The sequence below is a fragment of the Sciurus carolinensis genome, chromosome 9 (genome assembly GCF_902686445.1).
Source record: "Sciurus carolinensis chromosome 9, mSciCar1.2, whole genome shotgun sequence".
In the NCBI taxonomy this organism is placed as follows: domain Eukaryota; kingdom Metazoa; phylum Chordata; class Mammalia; order Rodentia; family Sciuridae; genus Sciurus; species Sciurus carolinensis.
The window spans coordinates 1,538,408-1,560,217 of NC_062221.1; the positions used below are offsets into that span (position 1 = coordinate 1,538,408).

Consider the following 21,810-nt stretch of genomic DNA (forward strand, 5'->3'; position numbering starts at 1 on the left):
TCAGATCTGAGACATTCCGGGTTTGGAGTATTGGCACATGATGAGCTATGACCCCTGCCCCAGCACAGAATCCATCTGTGTTTCCTCTGCACCTTTAGACACGTAGCCTGTGTTTTGACTGGAACCCATCCCGTGAGGTCAGGCGTGGGGTTCTCCACTCCTGGTCACGTGGGTGCTCACAGTCTCGGATTTTGGAGCATTTCAGGTTTTTGCATTAGGGATGCTCAACGTGAATCACTGATCCACTGGTGCATTGGGGTCTGCTGACATTAGTTTCTGCATTTTTATCTGTGCATCTTTGAAATATTTCAAAATTAGTGATAAAGTGTGCCACGAAGAATGGACTGCTCTCAGATCACCCTGGGTCAGTCCCCTTCCCCAGAAGCCCCTTGCTCCCTGCCTTCTGCCCGTGGAGGCCCTGGTGTCTCCCTCCACCCTCTCCCTGCCTGAGCCCCGCGTACGAGGCAGCGTTTCTGGTATTAGCAGAGAGTAGTGCAGATGTGTCACCACGGGGGTGCTTTCCTACACTTCCCGAGGCCGCCTTTGCCTCCTCCTCCCTAATGTGTGACCTCTTGGTTGTTTTTTGGGTGCCAGTTTGTGATCCTGTGTGGCTTGCTGGGAATTCACGTGTGGACGTTAGTTGGTCTTAGAGTCATACGTCATAGCATTTTATTTACTCTGCACGTGAGGATGTTTTCATGTTTTAGATACTTCATATTCTTGACTCTTGTTTAGCTCTTAGGCTGTCTCTCGGCGTCTGGCCTCTGATGCTCCGCGGCGGGCCAGGCATTTAGAGCACGGGCCCTGACTCTTGACCCTGCCTGTCTTTTCCAACCTTGTGGTTCCTCGCGGGTGGCACAGACCTCTCCAGGACCGAGGCAGCTCGGCAGGCGACATTTGCTCTCTTGGCTGTGACTGAGCGCGCTCCCTGTGCGCCTGCGCGTTCCCTCGGGGGCCCACCGTGGCTGCTTCAGCCTTGCTCTCTCCTCACAGCCCTCCTGGCTTTTGCCTCCTCTGGGTCAGCGGGGGTGTCTCCTTGCTTCTCCTTTCAGCAGGCCCTCTGTCTCCCCTGTTCGTGCCTCTGCCCTTCTCAGAAGCCACCAGAGGCCTGATTTCTGTGTCTGCTGTCTTCTTCTCAGTTGTCCTGTTTTTCTGACCTCTTGGTGGCATTTGGGTCCTTGCCCTTCACTGGGATCTTGGGCTCCTCAGGGAGGACCTTGCGGCTGTGGCTGTGTACGCCCAGGTCATCCTTCCTTTGGCAAGACTCTGGGTTCACCAGAGCCACCAGCATATGTTGCAGGCACCGCGGGAACCTAGTCCCAGAGCGCTCTGAAGGAGTTTCAGGTCAGCGAGAGCAGGACAGGGGGACTTCGTGGTGTGACAGGAGTACCCAGTACCTTCAGGAGTGGTGGCATCAGGGCAGCGTCCTAGGGTGGTGACAGGAAGATTGACAAATGGAGTGGCTTGAGCCAGGCCAAGAGGGGGAGAGGGTGAGTTTGGGGCAGAGAGAGCTAGAGGGGCAGCATTCAGACCCCTGGGGGACGGCCCGAGCTCGTGGGCGACGTGAGGGAGCCTGTGGGGGTGACGTCACTGCCCTTTCACAGGGGAAGGCCGTGCTCACGGTGGTCAAGCCGCTCCTCACAGGTGGGTGGGGAGGCTGTGGACCTGTCCCCAGTCCAGTGTGCCTGCCGAGGGAGGCACGGGGAGCCTGCCTGAGGAGCAGGGGTTCTGCAGGGTTCGGACGCCTCGCGCACTCCCTGGTACCACTGCGTGGAGAGCCTCCTCCTCCTCTACCAGTTTTCTTAGAGTCTTTACAATGGATGTGTTTTGACTTCATTGTGATTCCACTGTCTCCAGTGCTGATGTCCAAGGAGAGAGAGAAACTGGACTCCGGGTGCTGGGGACTCTCCCGGGGGGTTGGCCAGACCTGCTGCTGGCCTGGGCGCTCCCTGGACTTCCTGTTGCTCCACTGGCTGAGCTCCTGACCAGGCCTGACCCCATCCTCCTCCTTGCTGGCCGGTGGGCTCCACCTCGAGTTGGTGACACGTGGACACTGACCTGCTGACAGTGGGGGGAGGCCTGGCATGGGCCAACTCAGGGGCTGCCTGTCCGTGGCTGTCTTGTGCAGGGCTGGACGTCCAGCAGCACCGGCCCCTCTCTACGAGGTGCCAGTAGCACCCTGAGGTTGTCTCCAGATGTTTTGAAATGCTCTCCAGCCGAGAACCCCTGGAGCAGCCCTTCCTGGCGGGTGGCTTGGTAACGTCCCCACACGGACAGAGGACCTGAGCTCCTGGGTTGGTGCCCAGCTTCGCTGTCTGCTTTCATCCCGATGAGGAGCCTCTGTGCTCAGGCCTGCGGGACGAGAGGTGGGCTTACTGACTGCGCCGTGTGCGTGCTGGGCGCGCCGTGCAGCGCGGCGAGGAGACGTGAGAGCTGAGGGTGGGCTGTGGTGCGTTTCTTGGCAGCCGTGAGGCCATGACAGATGCAGAGTGCCTCTGTGCTCCAGTTTCTACCTCCCTAACGTGACGGGTAGCGGCTGTCTCCTGGGGCCCTGTTTCCGTAAGCATCCAGGACCCGGTGCCTGGCCGTGTGTGACTGGTGGGGAGACTGCATACGAAGTGGCAGATGCCCCGGGGCTGTGCCCCCACCTCGCCGCCCCGGCCCTCCCCCGCGTCTGTAGGGTGCTCTTCTGTACCAAGATGCAGGCAGTGCTCAGTTCCCGGGGCGCGGGGCCCAGCAGTGCTCTCCCGGGAGGGCTGGGGAGCTTCGCTTCTGAGGCTTCTGCTTCCCAGTCTCAGGAAGCAGCTCTCAGATGGAGGTGAGCCCAGGCCCTCGAGCCTGCGCAGCTGCTGGACTGGCTCCCCCGAGCCTGTCCTCCTCCCCTGGGGAACCAGCGCAGCCTGGGACGGTTTGGGCATCAACAAGCCTGAGAGCAGTAGGTGAAGATGCACTGGAAACCCAAACCAGATCCCAGGGCCGGTAGCGACAGAGAGAGGGTGGAGACAGGAAGCTCGTCTGTGCACAGGAGTGCCAGCTGGCAGGGTGGAGGAAGGCAGGATCCGATGTCACTGTTGTGCACCCTCAGTGCACGCCAGATTTGGGGCCGTCGTCAGTGGCTGCCAGGTGCCCTGGTGAACAGCATCGTGAGGGCTGAACAGACTGCTCCTCCAGAATGATGGAGACATACCTGTCTCCTGAGTGGGAATTCCTGGTGGTCCCTGAAAAGTTTCAGACTCACGTCGTGGAGGGGGACCTGGCACCGTGGGCCTCCGGGTGTGAGAACATCCCTGGGCTTACTGCTTCCAAGGCTGATCATGGGTGGACAAGCATGGGTGCCCCACAAAGTGGGCCAGTCTCCAGAACAGCCAGCCTGGACTCTGAAACACCCATGTCATGAAGAACAGGCAGGCCTGGGAGGGGGTCCTTCCTCAGAGGCCAGGGGACAGGGACAGAGACGCATTGCCGGTTCCCATGGGGAGGAGCTCTAGGTGGTGACAGGGACCGTGTGTGAACCTGAATGTAGCCCCTGGATGCCGTCTCGGGTCCACATGCATCTCCCTGAAGGCGGAGAGTCGAGCAGGAGACCATGTGAAGATGCACATACAAGTATTTAGGAGGGAAGAGCCAGGAGTGCCTGCAGCTTATTTTAAAAATGATTCTGTAAAAGAAAACTGTGTGTGTGGGTGTGTGTGTGTGTGTGTGTGTGTGTGCATGTCCTTGTGCGTCCTGGTGTGTACCCGCAGTCCGTGGGGGGTACACAGCACTCTTGCATATTACACTGTGGTGTTAGCTGTGTGTGTTCATTTTGAGGGACGGTCCTGAGCCCAGGCCCAGTCAGCTGACGTCCTCCTACTTCCATTCCTTTCCCTCCCAGTCACCTGGGGCTCTGGTCCTCCTCAGAGCAGGTGCTGCTGCTTGTCTCCTGGCTCTTCCTTGGTCTGCCTACTCTAAGCCCAGGTAATCTCTGAAACTCGTGACCCCCCTCATTTACAAAGGAAGCCCTTCCTTTTGTCAAACATCATTCACGCGCGCCGTGGGCTCGTCCCGCTGGGGACAGTGCAGGAAGACAGGCCCTGGCCGCTCAGAGTGCCCGGTACTGCTGGACCTCCCCTCTGGTCCCTCTGCAGCCCGTTTCCTGTCTTATTTAGAGATGGGGTCTTGCTATGATACTAGGGGCCTCACTAAGTTGCCCAGCCTGGCTGTGAACTTGGGATCCTCCTGCCTCAGCCTCCTGAGCCACCGAGCCCAGCTCTGTGCTGACTACTCTTAAAAATAGTTTTTTCTCTCTGTAGAATGATTGATACTTTATTTAGTATAAACTAACGCACAATAAAAAGAACAGCGCTGACCCAGAGCAGGTCCCTGCTGGCGCTCCGGGATCCCCGCCTTCTGCCACTCCAGCTCGCCCTGCCCTGGATCTCCGTTTCTCCTTCCTCCCTTTTAAAACGGCTGGTTCAGCCACAGGTGCTGCATTCCTTTGTGAGCAGTGCCCATGCCCCGGACGTGGGCCTGGCACTTAAAATGCCCCCCAGCAGTGTACTTCCCAAGCTGGGCGCCTCTAGAGGATGGATCAGAGACACCCGTCCAGGGCGAACAGTCGGGACCCTAAGGTGGAGCACGTCAACTTCTAGGTGTGTGCCCCAGAAACCTCGGTGGTGCCCGCCCAGACACAGGTGCAAGACGCCCATTTTAGTACTGTCTGTGCTATGAAGACCGTAAAACTGAATGATTACCGACAGGAGAACGGGTGGAAAAACATTACTTACCCAGTGAAGTTACTGTTTGCAGCAATGATATGGATTTCAGCCATGAACTTTCAAATCCCCCAACAGTCCTGACAGGACAGAAGCAATCTGGGCTTGGGGTGCAGCTCAGTGGGAGAGCACTTGCCTAGCACACAGCCCTGGGTTTAGTCCCCAGCATCGCAAAGACAAAAGCCAAGCGAAAACCAGAAGCAAGTCCCGTGATACAGGTGAGGAATGCAGAGTCCAGAGCGCCGGATGAGGTGCCTTGACGAGTGGGAAGTCGTGTGTTCTATTAAAACGCTTGGTTTTCACTAGCTGCTCTTTCTATTGCATGAGAAAAGAACTTTATAATTTCACCTGGCCTGGTGAACAACTCGTAGCAGATGGTGGGTAAGTGTCTATGAATGACCTAAAACGGCGATGTTTCACTCAGCCGGAGGGCAGGTTCAGGGTGCTGGGTGAGGTTGAGCTGGTCCCCAGCCCCTGCGGTGGAGGCTGGGGCCTCCCAGCCTCAGGCGCTGCAGCTTCCTACTTCTCAGCAGATGTATGCTGCAGATGAGCCACGATTCCTGGGAGATGCAGGTTACTGAGCTACCTGGGTATTTTTGATCCAGTGAAAAAAGTCCAAAATGAAAAGCATAACTTCCCAACCACCCTCTTTTCTGTCACCCTGTGCCTGGTAGTACTCTGGGTAGGTACTTTCTTTACTGTGACAATAACTCGTGACAGGTTTGGCTCTCTAACTGGCAGTGCCCAGAGGCAGGGTCCTGGAGGCTGAGCCCCCCGGGGTCTGGGCCCTGGCCTGTCTCTGGCACCTAGTGGCTGCCTGGCAGGAGGTCCGCTGAGGGCACCTCCTGGGAAGCCCTCCCTCCTCCCAGCCCCGCCCTGCCTGGGGCTCTCTGGCCCTTCTCCATGGCCACGTTCTTCCTGTCTCTATAGTTAAAATAATATTAGTTTTCAGATTTTTCCTCTCCTTCCCACAATCATCCCCCTCCCTGCCCCAGAGATAGGACTCTTGAGAACCGAGCTCGCTGTTCCTGTTCCCGGCTCAGCCAGCACAGGCTGGAGCTGTCCTGCCACGTGATGCCCAGGGATGCTCACTGGATTGGTGAATGAGTTTATTTACACAGCTGGGGTCAAATTACGGAATTTATTTCCTTTACTGTCCAATGACGGGTCTTTTCAGGACCATGAGGGTTTTAAGATGACATTTTTCTGAATTGTCACTTTCTATAGCATAATAGATTAGAATAGGTGACTGTGCTTTTGCAATCTCTGGATCAACAAAATTGGAATAATCATAGTTCTTATTCATGGTCCATTCTTACCCAACTGCATTTAAATGAGGTTGACTTTTTAAGTTCATTTTGTTACTCTCGATGCTGAAAATCTACCTTAGACTCTGACCTCAACCTCAGCAGGAGCATGTAGCTGGTGGCTGGTCCCCTGCCCCGAGCCGTACTCTGGACGACAGGCCACAGGGCCTGTCCTGCACCTCGTCCTCACTTCCCGCGCTACGCGGTCGGCAGCACCTGCGTGTGTTCTCAGAGGAGCCTGTGTGCCCGTTCATGAGACTTGGAGTTTTTCGAACTAATATTTTGTGATTTTGGTGTCAACATGAGGACATATATATCTTGTCATATGCAGCTTGATTATCCCCCATGAGAATTCTTGAGACTAGAAACGTTGCAGATTTCAGAGTCTTGCATCTGGAAGACCTGCGTGGACTTTCCTGGTGGAACGCGCATGATCTGAAGATTCGCAGAAGGCTTGCAGTTTCTGCGTTGTGGGCTTCTGGCTTTCGGGTCAGGGGTGTCTGGGACAGCATGTCCTCCATGGCTTAAGTGTTGCTGCTCTCTGTCAATTTGACCACCATTTAGCATTTTCTATTTCTGCAGAGGATCGGATCACAGCTCACTCACTCATTTTCTTTCAGACAGCAGAATTTTGGAAGTTTGTGTCTGTCGCTGCAAACTCTGTAGCTTCCTCCCACTGAGACTGGACTCTCAGTGAGGACAGTCGCTGACTCTCTGCTGTCGTGCGATGGAAAGTGCCCAGACTGAGAGTGTGCTACCAGGTGACCTGTGTGCGCTGTTTTAAATCAGCCCGAGTAGAAGGCTCATTGAGATCAGAACAGCGAAAGGGTTCAGTGTAACAGAATATAAATCAGTCGTTGGTCTGCTTTCAGATCCAGTGGCACTCGCAGGCCTGGCCCTGACCTCCAGGCCCTGGCTGCAGGCTCCTGTCCTGCCCGGGAAGGAGTGGCCATCGTGTGGACGTAGGTCACTGAGGCAGTAGGTGCTGGACACGTGTTGATAGGGCTCACTAACAGTGTTGGGCAGGATGCCTGGCTTTCTGAAGCGTGTTAGGAGGTGAACTTGGAAAGGTGTCTGTTTCCTGGGCTTGTGGTTTCTGTTTTGGCCTGAGTCTTGGATCACAGCGCGAGCAGTTTCCCATGGGTCTTGCTCCTGCCCGTGGAGCCTGCAGCTGAACGCCGCATCCCCGGATGGGAAGGGAACGGCTTCTCCCGAGAGGTGGCTGCGTGCCAGGTGCCAGGGGCCTCGCCCATGTTTGTCTGTTGGTCTGTTTTAGTAGGTGGTGGGACACAGGAGGGTCCAACAGTGAAAGAGGTAAAGGTCACTGCAAATTCAGATTCCGCTGTGTGTTTGCAAAGCCTCCCCCTTTTCCCAGGGTGCCAGGTGCCTCTGTGAACATAACGAGGCTGTTTTATGCAGTGTGAGTAACGCCATGGTTCGTGAACAGCCAGCAGGGCGGCCCCGCACACCCGGGATCCCCTTCTGCTGTGTGTGTAAAACACAGCTTTACTGGGTGTGTCCTGGTCAGGTGCGGGGGAAGGTCAGGGTGACTTTTAAGTCCCCTCTTGGGACCTGGCATCCTGTATGAATCCCTGACCCTGCCTGGATGCCAGAAGAGAGTCTGTCCCTGTACCACTGGGTGTGTGTGGGAGGAGGAGCCGATCGTGCCCCTGGGCTCAGCGCCTGGAAGGGTGCTCATTGGTGGGTGGCCCTGTCATGCAGGTGATGTGCAATGTGTGCTTTCTTCCCTTGACTTCTGGGCTTGCTTTCGAGACTCTGTAGCCTTTGCCTGTTTACGTGCGATCTTAGCCAAGAGGCAGAGAAGGGAGCTCTCCTTTCTTTTTCATTAGGTGGAATCATAACATTGCTGACATTTGGCTATTTTTTTTTTTTACCTCCCCACGTGATAGTTTCATGTGATTCATGGTGACATTTGAAAGTCATTCGTAAAATTGTAAATGGAGAGAATATATATGCTTGTGTTAGTTCTAAGGGATACAGCAGGAAACAGGTGCACCTAGATCTTGTTCATTTTCCAAAAAGGGCTTTTCCTCTAAATTTTCTCTCTCAGGCACTTTCAGTTCCCTTTTTGATTCCTAACCATCTGTGAAATGTCTCTTCTTGAGGAAGCACAAAAGTCCAAGAAACAGCTTCCCGACAGAGTGGGACTGTGTGGCCGATGACTGGATCCTAGTGGACCCGCAGTGGCCCGTGCTCCCTTCAGTCCTAAGTGACAGACACGCGTATGACATTGACATGATGTCTTCACTTAAGACTTAAGAGGTCGCATTTTCCACGCTAGAGAGTTGTTCATTGAAAAGTTGAGGTTTTTTTTTTTGATACTAAATTTAGTGGTTTTAAATTTTTTTCATGTGGCAGATGCTGCAGTGAATGCCCTGTTCTCCAAGCTCCATGTCTCGTCAGTTGTAAAGCTACAGTTTCTCCAGGAAACAGGACTCTGTTCTAGGACTCTGTGTGTATGTGTGGGAAAGATTATGGCTAGATAGGCTGGACCCAGACCAGGGTGGATTCTAAGCAGGACTTACATTTTAACATATTAGAACTATTTCTTTTGGAATCTACTGTGTGATTTATAGGAAAACAATGGAGGTTGTATGCTTTGTCCTAACCACCACAGACTAAAGCAAAAGACACAGGAAATTCACGATATTTCAGTGCTGGTTCAGCCTCTGAGGAAGCAATCAGAAGAACAAGGAAATGGAAATTGGAAACCAAGACAGATAAAAGATGCACAGCGCCTGTGCGACCCCGCCAGTTCAGCCTTCTTTCCGGGAAGAGGCATCTGCACTGGCCACCAGCCCGGCCTTGGATTCAGTTTGTGTGGGAATGAGGCCTTTGCGCTCTCAACCCAAACCTCCTGTTCTTTGTTCTCTTTCTGGAGCGTTTCAGCCCTGGCGGGCTGTCTGCCCTGAGGGCCGTCAGAGCCCAGCCGTGGTGGGCCGGGCACACACCGCAGGATGCGCCCAGCCCCTTGGCTCAGCGCCCGCACTGCCCTGGGACGGGCTGGCTCGCGTCTCGCCTGAACGTCTTGGTGCCTGCTGCAGAAGCCCAGTGATCAAGTGCAAAGACGCTGGCGGAGAAAGCCGACTGAGCCAGCCCCTCTCACCTGTGAACCTGCCGCAGCCCCAGCCATCGAGTGCAAGGAACCGCGCTGCTGAGAGCCCCGGGCCTCGGGCCACAGGCCTCCTACACACCCTGTGCGGCCTGGAGGCCTCCACTCACCGCTCTTCCCAGCCCTGTCGGCTCTCTGCTGGCGAGATTGGGTCAGCGCCGCGTCCGTCCTCTGGCCGCAGCTGCGGACAACGCTCTACCTCTGCCGGGATGCTCCTGTTACCCGGCAGGAAATGCCGTGCCCGCTCTTAGACCGACTCCCCGAAGTGCTCTCAAGTGCTGGCTGCTCGCCAGGCGCTGCGGCGTCAGGAGGCGCAGATGTCCAGCCTCTTTGGAGGCCAGCTCTCACCAGCGCTCAGGCTGGCGGGTCTGACTCGGTTCTGCCTAGGGTTGCACATGAGCAGGGAGCGGGGCCAGGCTCCCGCCGAGGGCGCGAGCTTTCCCAGGCCTGGCGTGACCGCCTGTGGAGCTGCGGTAATAATAGCTCCTGTGTCTGCGGGGCAGTGTCTTCTAGTTGTGAGCCCGGCATCCGTGGCAGCAGTGGAGGGCACTGGGCATCACGGGCACCTGCACGTCTCCCAGCTCGAGCAGCGGAGGAGGAAACGGGCAGACCCAGAGGGGACCCTAGCCCTCCCTGGACACGGTGTCCATCTTCTCTGCCCCCGTTCTGCGCCTGGCTGTCCTCGCCCTCTCCAGCTGTGCCGTGGACCTGCCCAGCCTTGGGCTGCGTCCTGGACTCCTCGCCCTCCTCGGGCCCTCCCTCCGCTGGGACCTGGCCGTGGAGAGCCCTGTCCCTCCCGGGGCGCTCCCGGCTTCTCACTCGGAGGTCGCACCCGGTCACTCGGATGCAGGCTCCCAGGGGGGCGAGTGCGGTCTCCTCGGCCGTCCACCTCACCTCTGTGCCCACGGTGTCCGAGTCTCCCCTGTCTCGGGAGCTCGCTGGTCAGGGTGCCGACCAGGTGCTGGGCCAGGAGCCTCCTCTGCGGGCGCCCGCCTGACGGCACCTTCCCTCCTGCCCTGGAGCGAGGGCGGCCTCTGTGTGCCCTCTGGTCCCCCACGGCGCTGCCCCAGTCCGGCTTTCTGGCGCTGCCTGAGACGCTCCGCCGCACGTGGCTGAAGTGATGGCCGGCTCAGGAGCTGTTGCTAGGCAGCCCTTTACGTGCGGCAGTGGGTGACCCAGACTCCACCACCCTGACCACTCGAAGTTCATCGTCCACTGAACTGGCCACATTCACACCCCAGGCCGCCGTCACCTCCGTCCATCCCAGAACACTTTTCATCTTGCAAAACAGGAACTCCCAAGCCCTGCAGCAGCATCTCCTCTTTCCTCACCCCTGTCCTGGGGAACTGCCCTCTGCTTCCAGTCTCATTCCGACTTCCCTGTGAGCAGGACCTGGCATGTCTGACTCAGTTGTCTTGGCGCAGTGCCTTTGAGGCCCCCCATGTGGTAGTGGTAGCTTGTGCCAGAACTCCATTCCTTTTTCAGGCCTAGTAATACTCCACCGTGTGTGCACACCACTTGTCCTTTATCCATTCCTCTCTCCATGGTTGCTTGGTCGCGTTGCCCTTTGGCCACTGTGAATAGGCTGCTGTGAATGCCGGTGACCAGACATTCCTTCAAGACCTTCCTTTCCATTCTTTTGAGTACAGTGTTCCCCTGTTCCTGTGGTTTTGCTCTGTATGGTTTGAGTTATCTGAGGTCAATCATGGTTCAAAAATATCAAATGGAAACTTCCAGAAATAAGCAGGTCACAGGTTTTAAATCACAGGTCATACTGAATAGTGTGGGGCCACTTTTAAAATTAAAAGTTTAATCTTATTCTGAGCAAAAGCGTCTTTGATGTCACAGATTTCGACTCCTTAAAGACGCCTGGGGATAATGAGTGGCTTGGCCCGAGTGCGTCTCGCCCTGTGGCCCGCGGCTTCCAGACGCAGGTGCCAACGAGCCGCCGCCTCAGGCGCTGGGCCGCGATGAGGTCGGGTGGATCCGGTGGCGGCGGCGGCAGAACGTTCTCCGGGAGGGGCCGTGGAGGAAGTGAGCTGGGCTGTGTCGCGGGAGGGCTCTTCCTCCCCGGCCCCGCGCTCCTCCTCGGTCCCGTTCTGCCTCCCTCACTGAAACAGTGGGAAAGGATGCATGAGGCTAGGCCTCCCCTCGCCCGTGGCCTCTGCAGTGGAGGGTCAGGAGAGGCGGGCCTCGTGGCGCTCGACTGGACGTCACCGTGGTCACGCACACAGCCCTCAGGACCCTGAAGCCGCACTGCGCCGCTGCCCGGGGCCGTGACCGCTCTGCCAGCAGCATCGCTGTGCGGTGCCTAGCGTGTCCCCTGAAGGTCTGCAGGAGGCCACTGGAGTAAGGGGCACGCTGGAGAGGGAGGACAGGCTCGCACAAGCCAGCGTCATGGGGGTCTTGCTAGTTCCGCTGGCGGTTCATAACGTGTTCTGGGCTTTTTGGTGGGAAACGACACGTCCCCGCCCCCAGGTGGTGGGGAGAGTGAGGTTTGAATTTGCTGGACGCAGAGGTCCCCTGTGCAGTCCAGGGCCTCGGCCTTCATGCTCCCGGCCAGGACGCCAGCTGATGGGAGGCCAGTCGTGAAGCAGAGGGAAGCAGCCCCGCCCACGCCATGCACCGCCTTTGGGTGACCGCGCAAGCCGCGGCCAGGCAGCCTTTCTCAGAGCTGCCGGGAGTGGCTTCTCTCCCCAGCGCTGGCTCGTCACCTCTGTGTGACCCTCGTTTCACTGTGTGCCAGTTGGCTTGTTGTACTTCAAATATTGACAGGATCTCGCCACCGCATGTTAATCCTTCAGACCGTTGGAACGTGGCTGACCTGGAGTCTTGGGACGGGAGGGACAGTATGTTTGCATAGTTAAGTGTGTTTGCTTATGTTGCTGTCCAGGAAACTGGCTCACTCTTACCCAAGCTGTGTGTCCTTGGACACCTTACTCAACCTCTCTGTCTCAGCAGTCATTTTCTTGGGATGATCTATATAAAAGTAAGGACAGCATCAACTTCAAAATATGGTTGTAGGGAATACTGTTTGAGCGCTTGGCACGTAGAGGAGTACCGTGGCTGCGTCCTGTCATCAGCGTTACCTCTCTGATGGGAGGCTGACAAAACTCTGAAGAACTGGTGGTGTGGGGGATGAGGATTTCCGCTATTTCCAAAAAGTGCCAATTGCTTGGAGAAAACCTAGCTTTGGCATGGAGTCCGGCGTGGTCTGCGTCTGTCTGCGCCTTGGGTCTCCTCAGCCTGGGTTAGAGTTCCTCTGTCCGAGTCCTTCGGGCCTGGTGGTGGCCTGCGGAACTTCCTGTGCTCTCTGTGGCACTGCGGCCAGAGCCGCTGCCCCGCCGTCCCTCGGGCCTCCTCAGCGGGTGGGTGGGTCAGGAGGCAGAGCAGCGGGGGGCACAGTCGAGTGCTCCGGACCTGGCGTTGTGCTGGTCCTCGCTTGGTTCAGGGCAGAAGGGACTGCAGGATGCTCTGATGTGACTGTCGTGGGAAGACCGTTCCTTGTGGTTCTCTTCTTCCTGTCCTGTGGGTGCCCAGGGCCTCCCGTCTCCAGGCCAGAGTCCTGCGGGTTCCAGCCCTTCCCACTGTCCTGCGGGGAGGCACTGGCCTCCGGCCCCTGCGGCTGCAGGATGAATGCTGACCTGAGAGGCGGGCCTCCCTTGCTGCGGCCGTGCTGAGCCGCTGGCGCTGGGCCGCCGCAGCCCTCCTGAAGCACACAGCCATGGCTGGGCCTTGTTCACCAGCACGTGCACGTTCGAGGATCGCTGCTGACCCAGCAGCGTGGGGCTGGGACACCGTCAGAATTTGACGAGAGCCAGAAAGCCAGAGAGGTCGGAAGGTGTTGTGGGCAGTAGCTGGGGACGCACGCGACCGGGGATGGAGGCTGGACGAGCGTGCTGCCCTGCAGCCTGCGTCCTGGAACGTTGGATCCCAGGTCACGAGCGTGGCGCTCTTGAGCCCCCGTTATTCCTCTCCCTCGCCTGAGCAGTCCTGGGCTGCAGCTTGCCCCAGGGCCTCGTGGGAAGAGTCCGTCTCTCCAGCCACGGGGCTGGCCCTATGGCGAGCGCAGGCATGGCCGCCCTGCGCTCAGACACAGCCTAGACCTCGTGGAACCTAGGTCGAGGAGCCTGGGACGGCCTCTGCCAGTGTGGAGGGATGTGGTGAGTTCTCTTCTCTTTACAAACCTAATTTTAAAAAATACATGAGGGATGCATAGTTAACGCAGGTGCATCAGAAACTAAAGTGGGAAGGAGGAGGAAAAGCTCACTGGCACCTTTGTCCTCGGCAGCCAGTTGTTTTGTTGTAAATGGCAAGCTGAAAGGTCGGGTCAGAGCCACCTGGTGCCCTGGCCTCTGGAAGGGAGTCCCTACCAGGAGAATGGAGGGAGGGACCGTGTTCTCAGGAGGACTCTGCTGGACACTCTGCTCATGAAGTCACTTCAGCTTGATAGCTGCTTCCTGAGGCAGTACTGCTCACGTCCCCCTAGTTGAAGGACAGGTCAGTGGGGCACCGCATGGGGCGCACGTCTGCCTGGTGAAGTGGATCAGAGAGGGCCGACCTCTCCGTGCAGCCTGGGCTTCCGGGACCCCAGTGACCCCCATGCCTGGCCCGGACCCCTCCCTTCCCCGGCTGTTGCAAGTCCACTGCTGAGCCTGTCTGCCCGCGGGCCCTTCCCAGCACCGGGGATGATGGGCGTCGGGTTCACTTTAAGCTTGGGATCCCATTTTCTGTGCAGCACGTCTGTGCATAGGCAGCGCTCGCGATTCGCTGCCCTCGCAGGACTGACAGCCCCGCCCGTCATGGAGCCTTTAAATAACATCTGTTTGTAAAGTTGCTGTGTGCTTTGATCTTGAACTTCATGCCGATTTGGGTCATACTGACTTTCCAAAATGTCACCAGCTTTGCGACCTCTGCATGTTTCACTGTTAATCCAGTTTTCCTTAAGACATTCCCCAGAACTCCAAGTGGAAACTTAAAGTCTTCTTTGAAGATGCTGGAGAGAAAGAATTGCTCAGAGAGCAAATTGACTGAAGGCACGCACCAGTGAGACTTGGCCCTGGCCCTGGCACGGGTGGTGTGCAGCCATTGTGTCCCTGATTCGGTCCCCCGCTGTACACTCTGCTCTGCTGCTGGGTGACGTCCCTCACTCACCTGCTAAGTGGCCGTTGTCTCCTGCATGCCTCTTGTTGTGGCAACAGCCGGTGAGAGGGTCCTTGGGAGGCAGGACAGTACAGACCATGGCCCTGCAGCCTGGGGAGAACCCAGGGCCTCCACCACATAGTTCTATCTCTGGGCCTTTTAATTTTTTATTTTGAGAAAGAGTCTTGCTAGGTTGCTGAGGCTGGCCTCTGCTATCCTCCTACCTGAGCCTCCCTTGTTGCTGGGACTACAGGTGTGCACCACTGTAGTGTTAAGTGGAGCAAGGCAGCTAGCACGGCAGAGCTGGGGTCTCCTACCGCCACCTCCTCCTGCCCCTGAGCAGTGGGCCCGGTGACGACTCTTGGCAGTTTTTGAAGCTCCGCCTTTTCCTCCTGAGCAGCAGCCCTTGATTCTGTAGCTGAAAGGGATCACGTGTAGCCGCCCTCCCCACGGACCCGGGCCTCTCGCTTTTCCTTCTTCCTGGACGTCCTTGGCCGGCTCACTTCACCTCCTGCCCAGCTGGTGCCCAGAACACTGCTGGGATTGACCCGCTCTTCAGTGAGAGCTTGACTCAGGGGCTCCCAGGGGTCTTGTGCTCACTTAGCGTGAAATTAGGTGACTGATGGCGTGTGACCACGGAGGTGCTGAGTGGAGGGCGTGGCCGGCGGTGAGCTCTGTGGCTGAGGAGAAACCCATTAGCTGCTTTGTGCATGTACAGAGTGCACATCTCCAAGATGACCGCAGGCCAGCGGGAAGGGGCCTCTCCTTTGCATTTGATGGGTGTCTTCCCTCTGTGAATTGCAGTTAGGATTGTTTCCCTGGGTCGTGGTCAGTGCTGGGAAGCAGGAGCCTCCACAGCCCCATGCCGGCCTCCTCTCCACCCGAGGCTCCGGGCACAGGCAGAGAGCAGGGCGGTTCTGGAAGGCTGTGGCCCAGGCAGCCCTATCTGAGTGTGGGTGACAGGCACGCAGGGCAGGTGGTCTGACTCCTCAGGCACCAGAGAGACTGGTAATCGGAGGGACCGGGCGAGGCACTGAGGAGTGTGGGGCCTGACTGACCAACCAGGGCCACTTCTCAGTGTAGTGCCCCTGTGGGCAGAGCACGAGGACATGGATGTGCTGACCAGGGCCCGGTGTCCCCAGGAAGCCGTGTGAGCGTGCCCCCCTTCCGAGGGCCCCTGGGTCCCCCGCGTGTGCCCTGTTATCCTGGGAATGCACTGGCCTCCCAGCTCCGTGGGATGAGGAGCGCTCTGTGGTCTTGTCAGTCTTGCACTTTCTTCGTAGGATCTCAAGGAAATAGGTGGAGATGGCCCTGCGTGGACCAGCCGGGGAGGAATCACTGTCTGAACAGCAGGAATGACCTCTTCGTGCTTTGAGTGGACACGCCTTCAAGAAGAAATTCTAGGGAAACATTTTTCAGAGCCATCTAAATCCAGAAAATAACACAGTATTTTAGGCCATAAAAATCTGTCCCCGAGAGTATATCTTTAAATGGTCTCACTCATTTCAAAGTCTTCAGCAGAGCTGCCGTGAATCACTGCTTCCTGGAGTCACTTCGTTAGAGAACTGGGCCCACGCTGATGGCGCGGTGATTCGGTTAATCTGATGTGTGTTCAGAGAAGAGACTCTCGCCAGCCTGCCATTCCCTGCTCAGCGCCAGTGGAACTGCTGTTTGCACAGAAGTAGAATTGGGATTATCCTGCCCTGGTCACAGGCTGGTGCCCGTGCTCAGTGGTGACTCCAGCCTGCTCCCTCTGGTGTTCCTCACAGATCCCGCCCAGGGGGTTTCCTGGACAGGGTGTCACCGAGACTGAGCTCGGGCCCATCCGAGGCTTTAGAAGTGAGCATCTCCTAGCCCGGGGCGTTAGTGAGTGGGCGGGTTGTGTGTATGACCCACCCGTTCTCCGCAGAGGGCTGTTACCAGGTGCAGTGGAGGATTCAGAGAAGCCCTTGGAGACGTATCGCACACAAAGGTAGGACCAAGGCCAAGAGCTTCTGCACCAGACCAGGGAGTACCTTCTCCAGCTGCGTCTGTCAGGATTTCTCAGGACACAAAAGGCCCTCACCCCACAAGGAAGAGGGAATCGATTAAATGTTATCAAAGCTTAAAGCTTCCATTTTTCACTGGGCACCATTTAGAGAATGAAGGAGGACCACAGCCAGGAAGAGGCAGTCATGCAACACATCTGTTAAAGGATGGAGACTTTAAGGAACGTTCCTTACGAAGTTCTCCGACAGTCATTCGAGGTGACGCAATTAAAACCAGTGGCCAAGGGACATGAGTAGCTCATAAAAGAAGCTCAGTGTCATTAGTCTAAGGAAACGAAAGTTGAAATGACCACGAATTGTTCTTCCCACCCACTGGAAGGGCCCACAGTAAAACCCCAGGAGAGCCTGGCAGCGTCCAGCTGACGGGAAATGGAATGACTGGCATCGTGACGTGGATTTAGTTGGAGTGCAAGTTAATAAATCTACTTTGGATGACCTTCCGCTGCCATTGAGCCACATTTCCAACTCTTTTTTGTTATTTTATTTTGCTACAGATTCTTTCTGCATTACTGAGGCTGGCCTTGAACTTGCAGTCCTCCTGCCTCAGCCTCCTGAGTCCGGGATTAGAGTGTGTGCCACCGTGCCCAGCTGTGACTGTAATCGCTTTGATTGCCGACCTTGTACCAGGTGTCTGATAATTCTCATGATGATTCTTTAGCTTGCCGTGTTGATTCTAGTTTCACTGATGACTAAACCAAGCAGGCAGAGGCTTGGGGGCAGGTGGGGTTGGGATCTGTCTGTCTTCTTGTCAGGTCTACTCTCTGCTCCTGAGAAGAAGGTGGCGGCATGCTTGGCTCATGCCAGCCCCTTTCTGGGCTGCTGGTGGCCTGAGCTGGTGTCTGCTCCACAAGGACCCGGTGAGCACAGGGAAACCGAGTCAGCCGAGAGCTTCTTGAGGCTGTGTTAGAGCAGGTGGTGTAGTCAAGCTGACACCAGAGACTGATTCCAGAACGATCACTTTCGTTATCACGCTCTGTTCCTTGGCTTCCTGGAGGCAGGACTGGCTGTCTCCTCTAGAGAGGGCAGAGTGTGGACTTCCTGACCGGGCAGAACCGAGACTCTGGGCATGGCGCTGGTGTGCTGCGCTGTGGTTTGTGAAGGCACGTCGGCGTCACTCTGGTCAGGCGACCCACGCCGAGGAGAGGGCCCTGGCCGGCACCCAGGCGTAAGGGGCAGCGTGCCCCGTGCGTGCCGTGGGAGGGACGCGTCTACCCGTGGGACACCACGCCCTCCCTCCGCGGCTGTGCTTCGGGTGAGCACCCTGCCTCCGAGTCCTGAGGACAGCGGCGCCGTAGGCTGCTGGCAGACCCGGGGTCGTGGGGACAGCTGGCCTTGGTTCTGCTTTCACCCAGGCCCGTGCTCCCACGTCCTTCTCTCACTTCCACACTGTGGTGCCCGCAGGTCCATTTACAGTGGGGACAGGCAGAGGGATGCTGGTGGGCCCGGCTGGGCAGACCCAGGAGGGGGAGAGAAAGGCTCTCCTCCTGGACGCCTGGCACTGCAGCCACGCGCCCTTTCCCTGTCCTGTCATCAGTAGGTGCAGGGACGGCCAGCCCCTGGCGATTGGTGTCAGGACCGGGACAGTCAGTGCTGGCCGGCTGTGATGAGGTCGGCTCTGACACCCTGAAGGAAATCGGGTACGCTCCATGAGCCACGGTGCCCCGCGAGTGCTGCACAGCCTGGCAGCCCTGGGCCCCGGGGACGATGACGGTGACGGTGACGATGACAATGACAATGTGCGTGGTCGCCGTGCCCGTCTGGACAGGGTCCCCAGTGTTCGGGGCCACGGCTGCCGCGTGGCCAGGAGCTCCTGCCTGTTCAGTGGATGAACGACAGAGCTATCCTTAGCGTGGGAAGGGGTGTCTCCCGTCCTGCACAGCAGCCTAAAAGTGGCCATCAGGGGAAGCGAGTGAGCTCACCCCGACCTCTGACCCTAGGGCTGGACTCCCCGGAAGGACCCCAGGGGCAGTGACTGAGTCCTTTCCAGCATGGTTTCTCTCTCCTTGTAAGAGTGGACAGCCCAGGAGTCCACTGGCTCTGTGTGATGTGGTGGACATAGGTGGGGGTGGTTCTGGAAAACTGAGCTCCAGGTCATCCCCCAGGTGCCCACCCCTGAGTGTCACAGGTACTGATGATGTGCCCCCACTTGGCTGGCCTTGGAGGCCACGTGGCTTCTCTCCCTCTTCCCCTTCCACCCCCCGCCTCCCCCTCCCCCCTCTCCCTCTCCCCTGTCTCTCTTTCCCTCTCCCCATCTCCCTCTCTCCATCTCTCTCCCTTTCCCCCATCTCTCTCTCTCCCCTTCTCCTGTCCCCACCTCCCTCTCCCCCTCAATCCCCCCTCTCACCTTCTTTCTCCCTCTCCTCCCTTTCCCCGTCTCTCCTTCTCTCTCCCTTGTCTCTCTCTCCCTGTCTCTTCCCCTCTCTCCCTTTCCCCCTGTCTCCCTCCCTCCCTCTCTCTCCCTCTCCCCCTCCCCCCTCTCTTCCTTTCCCCGTCTCTCTCCCTCATCTATCCCTCTCCCACTCTCTCTCCTTCTCTCTCCCCTGTCTCTCCTTCTCTCTCCCTACCTCTCCCGTCCCCATGTCTCTCTCCCTCTCCCCCTCAATACCCCCCTCTCTCCCCTCCTCTCTCCCCCCTTCCTCTCTCTCTGTCTCTCCTTCTCTCTCCCCTGTCTCTCTCCCCCTCTCCCTTTCTCCTGTCTCTCTCTCTTCCTGTCTCTCTCCCTCTTCCCCAACCCCCTGTCTCTCCCCCAACTCCTGTCTCTCCCTCTCCCCTGTCTCTCCCCCTCCCCCATCTCTTTCTCTCCCCTCTCCTCCTCTCTCCCCTATCTCTCTCCCCCTCCCACCTCTCTCCCTTTCCCCTGTCTCTCTCCCCCTCTCTCTCATCTGTCCCTCTCCCACTGTCTCTCCTTTTCTCTCCCGTCTCTCTCCTTCTCTCCCCCCCGTCTGTCTCTCTCCCTCTCCCCCACCCCCTGTCTCTCCCTCTGCCCCTCTCTCCCTCCCCACCATCTCTCCCTCTCCCACGTTCTCTCCTCTCTCCCCCTCCTCCCTTTCCCCCGTTTCTCTCCCTTTCTCTCCTGATGGCTTAACTTCCATAGCAGGTCCTGTGTAGTTGGGTAGAAGCCCTCACCCCGTTCCCTGTCTGAAAGATGAAGGCTGGGGTGAGACTGAGGCCTGTGGTGCTTTCCGGCCACACCAGCTGGGTGGCGGCAGGGAGGAGTCAGAGGCAGCAACTTGATTTACGGTGCGCGAAGGCAGAGGTTTCCAAGGAATCTAAAATGGACCAGTTCCGAGGACACACGAGCAGCATTTTGCTTTGCTGGTAGAAGAACAGGCGGATGTGCAGCTTTGTGGTCAACATGGTTTTCCTGAGGACAGCCGCACGGTCACCGTAAAATGGAGATGAAGGAATCACTTACTCCGCCTGTTCGTTTCAGGCACTGACCTGGAGCCTGGCCCTCAGGCTGCCTGCCAGGACATGTCCCCGATGTCACGTGGGGTGGTGGTAGGCACCGTGCTGTGCAGGCGGGGACCTGCAGGAGGCGGCGGGTCTCGGCATCTGCGGGGCCACGGCGCAGCAGCAGCCTCGGAGCTCCCTTGGAACCCGTGGTAGACCCGACCTGACCCGTGCGGCCTTTCTAGACCCAGGCTGCACCGCGAGGCGGCCATGTAGTTGGTTTTCTGAGCAGGACGTGTGAGATGTCAAGGACGCCCCTCACGGTTCTCCCAGGTCCAGGTGAAAAGCGGAGCTGGCTCCGGGCTGGCGTCTCTCAACCCGCAGGCCAGAGCAAGGTGCTACCCAGTCCCCAGGATGGCCGAGCTCCGCCCCAGAGCTTCGGAGTCCCTAGGTCCTGCCGCAGTTGGCCTGTCTGGCAGGTTCCCTGGTGAGCTGGCGGCCCTCCTTTGGGACTGCCCCTAGACAGCTGTGGCAGTTGTGCACTGGGGATGGAATTTGTCGAAGGGACTCCTGTGATTGTCACCTCCTGCACTGGCCACCTCTTCAGGTGAGGATGCCAAGAAGACAAGGACGGAATGATGGTGTCGACAGGCACTGTCCCCCGCCGGGCTGTCCTTGGCACTCGGAGACCAACGGTGCTGCCAGGCAGCCGGTGTCCTTGCCCAGGAAGGGCTGGGCCAGAGGCAGGAAACCTGACCTCTGGGCCGCAGAGGCCCCCACCTCAATTCACCCTGGAAGCACTTTCCAGTGAGCCTTAGTCCAGGGGCCAGTACCCTGCTCAGGAGTTAACGTAAGTACCCGAGTCTGTCGGAATGTCTAGACCCAGCCCCCCCATCCTGGTCAAAACTGTTCACACTGATAGCTAGTGGAGCCATGCATTGTGGAAGGTGGCAGGACGCGGCTGAGTGCTGTCTTGGCTTCTTACGATTTCGTTAATTATGCTGCTCACTAATCAACTAGCTCAGGTCAGGAGTCCCTGGGACAGTTGATCAGTGAGGTAGGGGTACATGAAGGTGAGATTCACCTGCAGATGAAAGTGTGACCCTCAGCATACCAGCCTCAGCCTCACCAGGAAATCTGTTAGCAGTGCACATTTCAAGGATCCAACCCAGACTTAGTGAATCGCAGCTCTCGTTGGGTAGGGTCCAGGGAGAGGTGATTGTTAATTTTTTTTTTTTTTTAAACGAACCCTCCAGGTGATTCTCAGGTGTTAAGATCTAGAGACACTGTGTGGCAAGGCGGTTTTGCTTGTCTTATCTGGTTTGACCCACTGCTCAGAGGGGCCGAGTTGTTTTCCAGCAGCTTGACAGACCATCACCCCTGCAGCCAGCTGGACAGGTCCTTCTGACATGGGAACGAGGGCTCAGTGCTTGTGACTGAGTGCTCCCCACACTGACTTGCCACGGGCTTGACAGATACCATCAGGTTCCCTCTGTGTGGCCGAGTCACGGCTCAGGAACTGCCTGGCTTGGTGCCCGGGAGCGGGTGGACTGGCCACCGGGAGGCTTCCCTGGCGCTGTTGCAGTTTTACAGTGCCCCCTGTTCTCCCGGCTGCGAGGGGCTTCTGCTCCGCTCCTGCTCCCCTTCTGCTCCCCTCCTGCTCCCCTCCTGCTCCCCGCCTGGTTTGAGGATGTCAGTGATGATCAGAATCTTGTGTTTCCTGACTTCTGCCAAAGCATGTGCAGCGAACTGGAGGAGACATTTTTGAGGCTGGGGAATTTAAATGTCTTAAAATACATGATTGAGGATGGAAGTAGTTGAAGAAGAGTGAGCAGGTCTAAGGTCATGGGGGTTGGTGACTCGTGGGCCAGGTGGAGGACATGGGCCGGGTAGGGACTGGTGGGCTGGGTGTAGGACACTGGGGTTTGGGGACTGGTGGCCCTGTGGGAGGATGTGGGGTTGGTGACTGTTGGCCCCGTGGGAGGACGTGGGGTTGGTGGAATGGCAGGAGCTGGCATAGCCCTGGTGCAGCT

The 21,810-nt window shown here is 57.6% G+C and overlaps 2 protein-coding genes across 8 annotated transcripts in view; one reads left to right on the forward strand and one right to left on the reverse strand.

Moving 5' to 3' along the window:
• Positions 1-21,810, forward strand: part of Med12l (mediator complex subunit 12L) — a 257,146-nt gene that overhangs the window by 105,690 nt on the left and 129,646 nt on the right. The gene's annotated exons all lie outside the window — the stretch shown is intronic.
• P2ry14 (purinergic receptor P2Y14) overlaps positions 1-21,810 on the reverse strand; it is a 31,659-nt gene that overhangs the window by 8,157 nt on the left and 1,692 nt on the right. Inside the window, exon 1 of one of the 2 annotated variants that reach the window (XM_047563913.1) lies at positions 9,305-9,431. The exons of the other annotated variant lie outside the window; for it this stretch is intronic. The gene's annotated coding sequence lies outside the window, so the exon portion shown is untranslated. Of the gene's footprint in view, positions 1-9,304; positions 9,432-21,810 lie in introns of those variants that run through there. 2 annotated transcript variants of the gene reach the window in all.